Below are 12500 nucleotides of genomic sequence, written 5' to 3' on the forward strand. Positions count from 1 at the left end.
AACCAAGTCTTTCTCATGAATGAATGCTACACACTCAGAGACATCATGTTGTACTCACTGATACAGATATCCACGCTGGAATACACACACGTATCTTATCGCCGTGACGCAGCTTCAAAAATTCATTTCAAACTGGAGGAATTAATTTGCTGGAAATAACGCAAAATGACCCAAATTTCCCATTTTAGCTAAATATATGTGTGCTAATAGTGTTTATAGCAGCGTGGGACACATGTTTGACTGTCAACAGCTCAACACGTGTGTTTTAATGTTTCGTGACCCTTTAAAGTGCACTCTGAACTGTAGATTCTGTAATTATTTACTGACTTCTTCCAATCCTGAGCTTCTTTCTTCAGGTGAACACTAAGGAAGATGTCCACTGACGTCTGTAATGAGTGTTGATGGTTACTCATTTTTATCTTTCCTCAAAAATATCTCCATTTAAATAGGTTTAGAACCACTGGAGGAAGGTGGTTTTATTCAGTTTTGTTTATTTAATGTGTGAACTGTGATTAATACACCATTCCTCTTCAGCAGTTAGTTCGGGTTATGGTGGGATTTAAGGCTCAGGGTCACATTTTAATGGAGAAATCAGACTTTGATGATGTCCACATCCCCAGAATGTCACTTATTGAAGGACATTAAATACACCAACATGAAGATCAGGGCTGTGTTTCAAATATGAAACTGTTAAACAGGAAATAAACAAAGAATATACAGATAAAACCACACAAGTAGACTCATTCCAATGCACATCAACCATGATCCAACATGGCGCAGGTCGCGCATGTGCATTGCAGGAATGAAGCAGGTGAGTACATCTGAACTATTTAATTTCGTTCAAACTGACTGCTAAAGACATTATTCAGCTCCAGTTTGCACAGTGGTGTAAAGCAGCAGGCTGTAAATAAGCGTTAACACAGTTAATGGTGTTTTGATGTGTCTTGATGTCGAGAGTTTGTGGAGGAATTATGTGCAGTATTGTTTAAAACGCGTGAAACTGACGCGAAAGTGTTGAAAGTCTTTATTTATTAGAGTGATATCATGTAAACTGAAATGTGGCATCACGACACAAAATGTTTTAAAGACGTGTCTGTTAATTATAAAGACGACGCGAGGCCGCTGGTGTTCTTCTCTGAATAATGGCGGTGATTAAACAGTGCACTTCCGCCTCCTGCTGGACTAGAGTGGAGAATGTATATCAATGTATTTACTAATATTAAGCGTGAATAATCTTGTAAATGATTTACTAATCATAGTTCAACGTTTACTAATGCATTATTAACATCTAAAGTGGTGCTTGTTAACATTAAGTTAAATAACGTCACTTCATTTTAGTTTAACTCGCATCGCATTAACTTAATTAACAACAACAACTAGAACAAATCAAAACCACTACATGTTCATATCAATAAACCCTTTAACTAATGGATCAATATTTTAAAGCGTTACCTATACTTATATTAAACCTGTTAATTTATGAATAATACACTTGCTGTATCAAAATGCATCGTCTTTAATATTGAGTTATAGTAGTCAACACTTAAAGAGGATCATTTTCTGTCATCAAAGTTATGCTAAAGCTATAAAAACAGCCATTATTGTCTTGGGATAATTTTTGAAACGTGTTTGATCCACTTTAAGAGCTGACTACTGTATAGCGATGAGCTCTGAGCAAACTGAAGGGAAACGCTGCTGTTTGAGGCTTCGAATCTTTTGAGTCGATTCTTTGATTCAGAGCGCTGGCGTGTTCTGGCCGCTAGAGGGTGATGATGTGATTAAACCGATTTTATCTATAGATTAAACTGATGACAAACACTTTTATTTTTAAACATTTTTAATTAATTTATTTATTTATTATCTTTTTGGCTTGGTCCCATTACTCATCAGGGGTCACCACAGCAGAGTGAACCGCCAACTAATCCAGCATACGTTTTACACAGCGGATACCTTTCCAGCTGCATCCCAGAGCTGGGTTAATCTTATGTATTTGTTATTTTTATTATTGGAAATACTAAATCTAAATACAACCAAATGCCATTAAACTTTACAGAATGATGTATCAAGCGTGGACGGCTCAGCACAAGAGCGCCACCTTCAGTCCAGAAAAGGGAAATACCAAAACAATGAAAGAAAAATGAACACAAAGAGTGTAAAGTTACGAAAATCACCCAAACTAAAGTCAAACAAGCAATATAAAACACACACAGGCTAAAGCAGGTTAAACATTACAAATAAAGTTTATTTTAGTTTAGCAGGGGCATCCAAAAAGGGTTTTAGTTCTTTTATAAAGACAATTGAGTAGTGGAGGAGCTCTGAAATATCTGTATTCATGAATAAAATAACTGATGACAAAACGGGCGTGTGATGTAGAACTATGACGTCACTCTGTAGGCCAATCGGCTGCTAGCGTCGCTTCCGGAAATTTGACCATGGGTTTACTACACATAAAACACATAAAACTAACATTTTAACGTTAACCAAAGTTTACCCATGGAATTTGTTGTAAAACTATGTTATTATATTATGTATTAACTACGTTAATCGATTCACCCAAATACATGCGACTTAATTTGTCCGCGTTTGCGCAGTGTGTCCAGCAGGCGTCGCCATTGTGCGCGTCACATTTAATGAAGGCTTTGTGTGAATTCATTAGCTGAAGAATCACTTGGTTTACGATTATTATGCTTTTAATTAGCATTAGCTTCTGCATAAATGAGGCTTTATTCGAGTATTATCCCTATTAATTAATTAATAAGCATATTTTATTAGTGTCTAATCCTACCCCAACCCTCACAGTAATGTAAAAACAGAAAATACACCGAGTATTATTCATAATATTTATTAAATTATTAAATAATTGTATTTTATTAGCGTCTACCCCAACCCTTAACCTACCCGTCACAATAATGTACAAGTCTTTATTATTGTTGAACAGTGTCGCAAACATGACGCTATATTAGTGCGAGTATCCGCAGCTGTATCCCTTCTAGACTTCACCCGCTGACGAGGATAGTTTTATCAAAAATAAATATTTCATGTTCATTTCCTGCTCTTATAATATTATAATCCAGTTATTTATTGCTGTATTTATTAAAGCTGATGTACTCTCATTGAAGAAATCTCGTATTTTTCACTGTGGATCTGAATGGCTAGTTTTAGACAGTGCAGTGTGGCTGTTAAACGGCAGAGGGCGCACCGCAACACATATGCATCGATCTATCAGAGAAGCGAAGTTAATGCTTAAAGACGTGATTAATAATGTAATATAAATAATGTGAGCTCGTCAGTGTATTAGTATTTAATATAATAGTATATACCTGAGCTGGTAAGTAGATATACCAGTGCTCCTCTTGGATTGAGGTTTATTTAAAATCTGTGTTTTTCGATGTTCTATCAGTGTGGCAGCAGAGTGGCGCAGCGGAAGCGTGCTGGGCCCATAACCCAGAGGTCGATGGATCGAAACCATCCTCTGCTAGCATTTTTAATTAGTATTATTTAGTTTAGTTTTATTAATTAATAATGAATAAACATTTAAAACATGAAACAAAACGAAACCTATTATGGAGATAATGTGTAGCGCTGCAGAGATCCGTTTGTCTTGACTGCATCTCTATTCTCTTTATTATCTCTTACTTCCCCCCATTTCTCAAATAAAACACTTTAGAATGACAGCATATGAACAAACAGACATACAGTGTAGATCCAGCTGAAATTAAGATGCTGGATGGAATTATAAATCCTTCCCTGAATGATGGAACCAGCTTAATGAAGAGTTTAAACTCAGAGGGGAACTGCAAGAGGGAAAGAGAAAGAATGAGCTGCTTTCTCAGACCTACATCAATATTTACTCATGGTGTATTATACACACGCACACACACACACACACACAGGGATGGGCAGTGTTTATCATTTTCATTCATCATGTATTTACGTTGTGCATTGAAAAGTACAAATGTAAAAAAAATAAAAGGGAAACGGATGGAAATGATATTAATACAGAAGTTAATCCTGTTTTTACACTGAGTATTGAAGAGTAATATCACTAAATATTCTGTGTTTATCTGTTTTCACAGATTATATCCACTATAATTGTGTTTTTCCATCAAATCTGTGTTGTTTTGAGATGATGTGAACACATGAAATGAGGATATAGAGCATCCTTATAGCACAGTGAGCATAACAACAACACACATGTGATAAGCAGAACATAATTAATAATAATAACAACACTGTAAATATTACTGTAAATTAGCGGTTTCTCATATTTAATGCATATTAATTGATTTCTGTGCATTCTACAGACTTATTAAGTGATCATTTCCAGTTATTAAATCATAATTGAGACTTTTAAATCACATTTTGACTCAGTAGGTCATAAGATTGAGTTATTAACTCACAACTTCAACTTTATCTGATCATTTTGACTTTGTAATGTTTGATTATTGTTTTTATCAGGCATAACCAGGCTTCATAAATAAGTGAAGATGTGTTTACTATACGCTCACTTTAAATAAGTGAGTATTATTTACACACAAAAACAACAAAACTAATCTAAAAGGATGTACCAAAGTGTTCAGGAATGATTTGATAGCTCAATCTTATTCAGCAGTCTTGCTTCTGTCTGATGATGATGGAGACGAGAGTGAAGGAAAGCTCAGCCCTGATCTATGTTATATTCTGATTCTGTGTGTGTGTGTGTGTGTGTGTGTGTGTGTGTGTGTGTGTGTGTGTGCTGTAAAGCAGCAGGTGGAACAGCAGACACAGGGCTGGTGTAGTGGAGCGTCACACCCACACACTCTTTGTTCAGCTCTGTTTGAACTCCGCAAATAATAAAACACCTTCATCATCTGATCAATTCACTGAATATCAGATCATGTTACAGCTGCTGAGTGTTCACAGTACTGCCTGTGTGTGTGTGTGTGTGTGTGTGCGTGTGTGTGTGTGTGTGTGTGTGTGTGTGTGTGTGTGGTCGTTTTACTTTTAAAAACTCTTTATTATTATTATTATTATTATTATTATTATTATTATTATTATTATTATTATTAAATAGTCAATATTATATTATAGATGGATAGACAGACAGACAGACAGATATAGATAGATAGACAGACAGACAGACAGATATAGATAGATAGACAGACAGACAGACAGACAGATAGATAGATAGATAGATAGATAGATAGATAGATAGATAGATAGATAGATAGATAGAGTGATAGAAGTTGCTAAAATAATAAGTAAACTCGCTAAATCTTACAACAAAACTGCTAAATTGGCCACACTGGGTTCACCTGCGCGCTCAGGTGTGATGTGATGTCGCGTGCGCGCGCGCGCATGGAGGCGCTGGCGGGTACGCGCGCTCGTGTCTGTGAGGCGGAGCGCGGTCAAACTCACACAGACGGAGGATCATTTGCTCATTTAACGAAGAAACTCCGTGACAGTCGCCGTCAGCGGACGAGCCGTGTGTGTTTGTGCTTCTGTCATGCGGTAAAAGCGGAGACCGCACAAACAGGTGAGTGTGTTGTTTACACACACCGCAACACTCACAAACACACATATTTACACAATACAGACTGTTCACTTGCGCCGCTGGGTTGTGTATTCCTATTAAACGCAAACAGCAGCTCAGTCGGGCCGGTGGTTTCGCTGTTGTGTTCATTATTGTGTTTATTTCGTGTGTTGATGTCGCTGAATGTTCCGTTTGCTGCTTTAATGGCCGCGCGCGGTAAATACTGAACCGGTTGCCATGGCAAAGGCTGTCACGCGCAGGTACAGGAACGCGCCCTTTCCTGCTGATCAATTTATTCATTATCTGGCTATTAATCTGTCACTGATTCATTAATGATCACTGCAGTTACTGTATGTTTATCATGTTAGATCAGACTTTAATAATGATCACTGCGGTTACTGTATGTTTATAATGTTAGATCAGACTTTCATTAATGATCACTGCGGTTACTGTATGTTTATAATGTTAGATCAGACTTTATTAATGATCACTGCGGTTACTGTATGTTTATAATGTTAGATCAGATTTATTAATGATCACTGCGGTTACTGTATGTTTATAACGTTAGATCAGACTTTATTAATGATCACTGCGGTTACTGTATGTTTATAATGTTAGATCAGACTTTATTAATGATCACTGCGGTTACTGTATGTTTATAATGTTAGATCAGACTTTATTAATGATCACTGCGGTTACTGTATGTTTATAACGTTAGATCAGACTTTATTAATGATCACTGCGGTTACTGTATGTTTATAATGTTAGATCAGACTTTATTAATGATCACTGCGGTTACTGTATGTTTATAATGTTAGATCAGACTTTATTAATGATCACTGCAGTTACTGTATGTGTATCATGTTAGATCAGACTTCATTAATGATCACTGCACTTACTGTATGTTTATAATGTTAGATCAGACTTTATTAATGATCACTGCATTTACTGTATGTTTATAATGTTAGATCAGACTTCATTAATGATCACTGCAGTTACTGTATGTTTATAATGTTAGATCAGACTTTATTAATGATCACTGCATTTACTGTATGTTTATAACGTTAGATCAGACTTTATTAATGATCACTGCATTTACTGTATGTTTATAATGTTAGATCAGACTTTATTAATGATCACTGCAGTTACTGTATGTTTATAATGTTAGATCAGACTTTATTAATGATCACTGCATTTACTGTATGTTTATAATGTTAGATCAGACTTTATTAATGATCACTGCATTTACTGTATGTTTATAATGTTAGATCAGACTTCATTAATGATCACTGCAGTTACTGTATGTTTATAATGTTAGATCAGACTTTATTAATGATCACTGCATTTACTGTATGTTTATAACGTTAGATCAGACTTCATTAATGATCACTGCAGTTACTGTATGTTTATAATGTTAGATCAGACTTTATTAATACATCACTTCAGTTACTGTATGTTTATAATGTTAGATCAGACTTTATTAATGATCACTGCATTTACTGTATGTTTATAATGTTAGATCAGACTTCATTAATGATCACTGCAGTTACTGTATGTTTATAATGTTAGATCAGACTTTATTAATGATCACTGCAGTTACTGTATGTTTATAACGTTAGATCAGACTTCATTAATGATCACTGCAGTTACTGTATGTTTATAATGTTAGATCAGACTTTATTAATACATCACTTCAGTTACTGTATGTTTATAATGTTAGATCAGACTTTATTAATGATCACTGCAGTTACTGTATGTTTATAACGTTAGATCAGACTTTATTAATGATCACTGCACTTACTGTATGTTTATAACGTTAGATCAGACTTTATTAATAATCACTGCACTTACTGTATGTTTATAACGTTAGATCAGACTTTATTAATAATCACTGCGGTTACTGTATGTTTATAATGTTAGATCAGACTGTATTAATACATCACTGCACTTACTGTATGTTTATAATGTTAGATCAGACTTTATTAATACATCACTGCACTTACTGTATGTTTATAATGTTAGATCAGACTTTATTAATGATCACTGCAGTTACTGTATGTTTATAATGTTAGATCAGACTTTATTAATGATCACTGCACTTACTGTATGTTTATAATGTTAGATCAGACTTTATTAATAATCACTGCGGTTACTGTATGTTTATAACGTTAGATCAGACTTTATTAATGATCACTGTGGTTACTGTATGTTTATAACGTTAGATCAGACTTTATTAATGATCACTGCAGTTACTGTATGTTTATAACGTTAGATAAGACTTTATTAATGATCAATGCAGTTACTGTATGTTTATAATGTTAGATCAGACTTTATTAATAATCACTGCAGTTACTGTATGTTTATAATGTTAGATCAGACTTTATTAATGATCACTGCGGTTACTGTATGTGTATCATGTTAGATCAGACTTTATTAATGATCAATGCAGTTACTGTATGTTTATAATGTTAGATCAGACTTTATTAATGATCACTGCAGTTACTGTATGTTTATAATGTTAGATCAGACTTTATTAATGATCACTGCATTTACTGTATGTTTATAATGTTAGATCAAACTTTATTTATGATCACTGCGGTTACTGTATGTTTATAATGTTAGATCAGACTTTATTAATGATCACTACAGTTACTGTATGTTTATAATGTTAGATCAGACTTTATTAATAATCACTGCGGTTACTGTATGTTTATAATGTTAGATCAGACTTTATTAATACATCACTGCACTTACTGTATGTTTATAATGTTAGATCAGACTTTATTAATACATCACTGCACTTACTGTATGTTTATAATGTTAGATCAGACTTTATTAATGATCACTGCAGTTACTGTATGTTTATAATATTAGATCAGACTTTATTAATACATCACTGCACTTACTGTATGTTTATAATGTTAGATCAGACTTTATTAATGATCACTGCAGTTACTGTATGTTTATAATGTTAGATCAGACTTTATTAATGATCACTGCAGTTACTGTATGTTTATAACGTTAGATCAGACTTTATTAATGATCACTGCGGTTACTGTATGTTTATAACGTTAGATCAGACTTTATTAATGATCACTGCAGTTACTGTATGTTTATAGCGTTAGATCAGACTTTATTAATAATCACTGCGGTTACTGTATGTTTATAATGTTAGATCAGACTTTATTAATGATCACTGCACTTACTGTATGTTTATAACGTTAGATCAGACTTTATTAATAATCACTGCACTTACTGTATGTTTATAACGTTAGATCAGACTTTATTAATGATCACTGCAGTTACTGTATGTTTATAATGTTAGATCAGACTTTATTAATAATCACTGCACTTACTGTATGTTTATAATGTTAGATCAGACTTTATTAATGATCACTGCAGTTACTGTATGTTTATAATGTTAGATCAGACTTTATTAATGATCACTGCAGTTACTGTATGTTTATAATGTTAGATCAGACTTTATTAATGATCACTGCATTTACTGTATGTTTATAATGTTAGATCAGACTTTATTTATGATCACTGCGGTTACTGTATGTTTATAATGTTAGATCAGACTTTATTAATGATCACTACAGTTACTGTATGTTTATAATGTTAGATCAGACTTTATTAATACATCACTGCACTTACTGTATGTTTATAATGCTAGATCAGACTTTATTAATACATCACTGCACTTACTGTATGTTTATAATGTTAGATCAGACTTTATTAATGATCACTGCGGTTACTGTATGTTTATAATGTTAGATCAGACTTTATTAATGATCACTGCACTTACTGTATGTTTATAATGTTAGATCAGACTTTATTAATACATCACTGCGGTTACTGTATGTTTATAATGTTAGATCAGACTTTATTAATGATCACTGCGGTTACTGTATGTTTATAATGTTAGATCAGACTTTATTAATGATCACTGCGGTTACTGTATGTTTATAATGTTAGATCAGACTTTATTAATGATCACTGCGGTTACTGTATGTTTATAATGTTAGATCAGACTTTATTAATGATCACTGCGGTTACTGTATGTTTATAATGTTAGATCAGACTTTATAAATGATCACTGCGGTTACTGTATGTTTATAATGTTAGATCAGACTTTATTAATGATCACTGCAGTTACTGTATGTTTATAATGTTAGATCAGATTTTATTAATGATCACTACAGTTACTGTATGTTTATAATGTTAGATCAGACTTCATTAATGATCACTGCAGTTACTGTATGTTTATAATGTTAGATCAGACTTTATTAATGATCAATGCAGTTACTGTATGTTTATAATGTTAGATCAGACTTTATTAATGATCACTACAGTTACTGTATGTTTATAATGTTAGATCAGATTTTATTAATGATCACTGCAGTTACTGTATGTTTATAATGTTAGATCAGACTTTATTAATGATCACTACAGTTACTGTATGTTTATAATGTTAGATCAGATTTTATTAATGATCACTGCAGTTACTGTATGTTTATAATGTTAGATCAGACTTTATTAATGATCACTACAGTTACTGTATGTTTATAATGTTAGATCAGATTTTATTAATGATCACTGCAGTTACTGTATGTTTATAATGTTAGATCAGACTTTATTAATGATCACTGCGGTTACTGTATGTTTATAATGTTAGATCAGACTTTATAAATATACAGTAACTGCAGTGATCATTAATAATGTTAGATTAGACGCTGTTAGCTTTATATTGGGTTTGATCTGGTTTGTCCACTTCTGCAGGTTGATTGTAGGGATTCTGGGAAGCTGTATGCTCAGGTGTTTCTGTGTAGTGTAGTGAATGGTTAACGTCCCCTAATAAGGGTGTAGTGTAGATCTCTAGTGGTTCAGTAATTGGTGTTATGAGCAGTGCAGGTCCCAGTGCTACAGGGTTAAATATGGACCCCTGTTACATAACGCTAATGTTTCCATTATCTTCTGTTCATCTAGTGTATTATGAAGTATATTACACCGCTGTCTGAAGTGTTCTCATTAGGGCTCCACAATACATTCACATTTGTTCATGGTTTTATCATGGATATCACAATAATCGGAGGATCTACAGTGGGGATTATTGTAACATGTTGATTGCTATGCTAATTATTGTGAAAGCGCTATACAAATGAACTTGAATTTGTGTATTTGCTGTATATTACTGTATTTATCAATGCTTGTGATTGAGTTTATGAAATTTCATGCAGATGCGCTCCCATACTGGATCATCAGAATAGAGCTATTGAAGCGCTCTGCTGATATAACTGCAATAAATATCTCAGAGTATCTCCTCATCAGTGTATGTCAGCAGTGTTCCTGCATCATTGTCGGAGCTGCAGATGTCTGTGGGAGTTGTTTATAAACTCATCTGGGTCTTCAGAGTCCATGTGAATCCTCCTCTGGCCCGCGGCCCACGGTTCCAGAGTATTTCTGGATGTTCCCAGAGTGTGTGTGTGTGTGTGTGTGTGTGTGTGTGTGAAGTGTTTGTGCTGTTTTGTCTCTGTGGGAGAGTCTCAGAGCTCTGAAACTGAGCGTTTGGTGTTTAACAGATCTTCAGGAGTGTTTATCGTTGATGGATTATATGTGTTGTGGGTATTAAATGTATTTATCAGGGGTCACCACAACCACTGAGCCACCGTGCTGCCGTCATCCTTCAATATGTGTGATGTCAAATAAGTGTTAGCAGTAAAGGTAATCTAAAAGCAGTCTGATTATATTATATTACTGATTACAAATTATAGTGATATGGTGTCTCAGTGGTTAGCACTGTGGCCTCACAGCAAGAAGGTCTCTGGTTCGAGTCCCAGCTGGGTCAGTGTGTGTTTCTGTGTGGAGTTTGCATGTTCTCCCCGTGTTGGTGGGGGTTTCCTCTGGGTGCTCTGGTTTCCCCCACAGTCCAAACACATGCGCTATAGGGGAACTGATCAACTAAACTGGCCGTAGTGTTTGAGTGTGTGTGTGGGTGTTTCCCAGTACTGGGTTGCAGCTGGAAGGGCATTCGCTGTGTGAAACATATGCTGGAATAGTTGGTGGGAATTCTACATTCATAATGGTAAATCAAGCCAAACCTTCATAGATCTGATCATCGCAGAACGCTTCAGTGTGTGTGTGTGTGTGTGTGTGTGTATGTGTGTGTGTGTGTGTGTTCACTGCTTCCAGCTAAACAAGCTTTATTGAACAGTTTCCTCCTGCTTATCTACAGAGTCATGTGTGTGTGTGTGTGTGTGTGTGTGTGTGTGCGTGTGTGTGTGTGTGTGTGTGTGTGTGTGTTTTATTGTGTTTATTCATAGCACAGCTGCTGAACACAATGAGACGCTTTTCTACTTCCTGTCTGAGAGATGCAATCAGAGCCGCAGCGTCGCGCTCTCCTCATACCTGAATATAGAGAATATACAGTACATGCAGAATATGAAGATGCAGAATTAGATTCAACTATATTGTCAACACACATGTACAAGGCAACAAATGCAGTTTAGGAGTGCAGCAGCTGCAGCTGCAGGATACAGGGATGAGTTACAGAGAAACTATGGTGATATTTACAGATGGAGGTGCTGTCAACATTATATACAGGTTGTATTAGCTATGAACAGAGATTTACAATAATCAATATGTGTACAGGATACTATTAATAATCAGGAGTGTGCAGATAAACATAATTACAGATGTGTATGTTCAGTGGGTGTGTACAACTCAAGATGAATGAATCAGTTATATATATATGTATATATGTATGTATATGTGCAAATGTTAAATAGTGCAGTGATTATGAGGAGTATAAGTTAGAGGAGTGTGGGGGGTGTATTGGGGGGGCAAAAGAGTCAGTGAGGGGCAGAGTTCAGAAGGAAGACAGCTCTGGGGAAAAAGCTGTTCCTCAGTCTGCTGGTTTTTGTCCGGGGGAGCCTGAAGCGCCTGCCGGAAGGCAGGAGAGAAAACAGTCTGTGAGCAGGGTGAGAGG

At 35.0% G+C, this 12500-nt stretch overlaps 1 protein-coding gene across 4 annotated transcripts in view; it reads left to right on the forward strand.

Moving 5' to 3' along the window:
• Positions 1-5364: 5364 nt before the first annotated feature.
• eps8a (epidermal growth factor receptor pathway substrate 8a) overlaps positions 5365-12500 on the forward strand; it is a 37779-nt gene continuing 30643 nt past the window's right edge. For all 4 annotated transcript variants that reach the window (XM_056456310.1, XM_056456311.1, XM_056456313.1 and 1 more), the window contains exon 1: positions 5365-5515. The gene's annotated coding sequence lies outside the window, so the exon portion shown is untranslated. The remainder of the gene's footprint in view (positions 5516-12500) is intronic.

This window comes from Danio aesculapii, chromosome 4, assembly GCF_903798145.1.
Source record: "Danio aesculapii chromosome 4, fDanAes4.1, whole genome shotgun sequence".
Classification (NCBI taxonomy): Eukaryota; Metazoa; Chordata; class Actinopteri; order Cypriniformes; family Danionidae; genus Danio; species Danio aesculapii.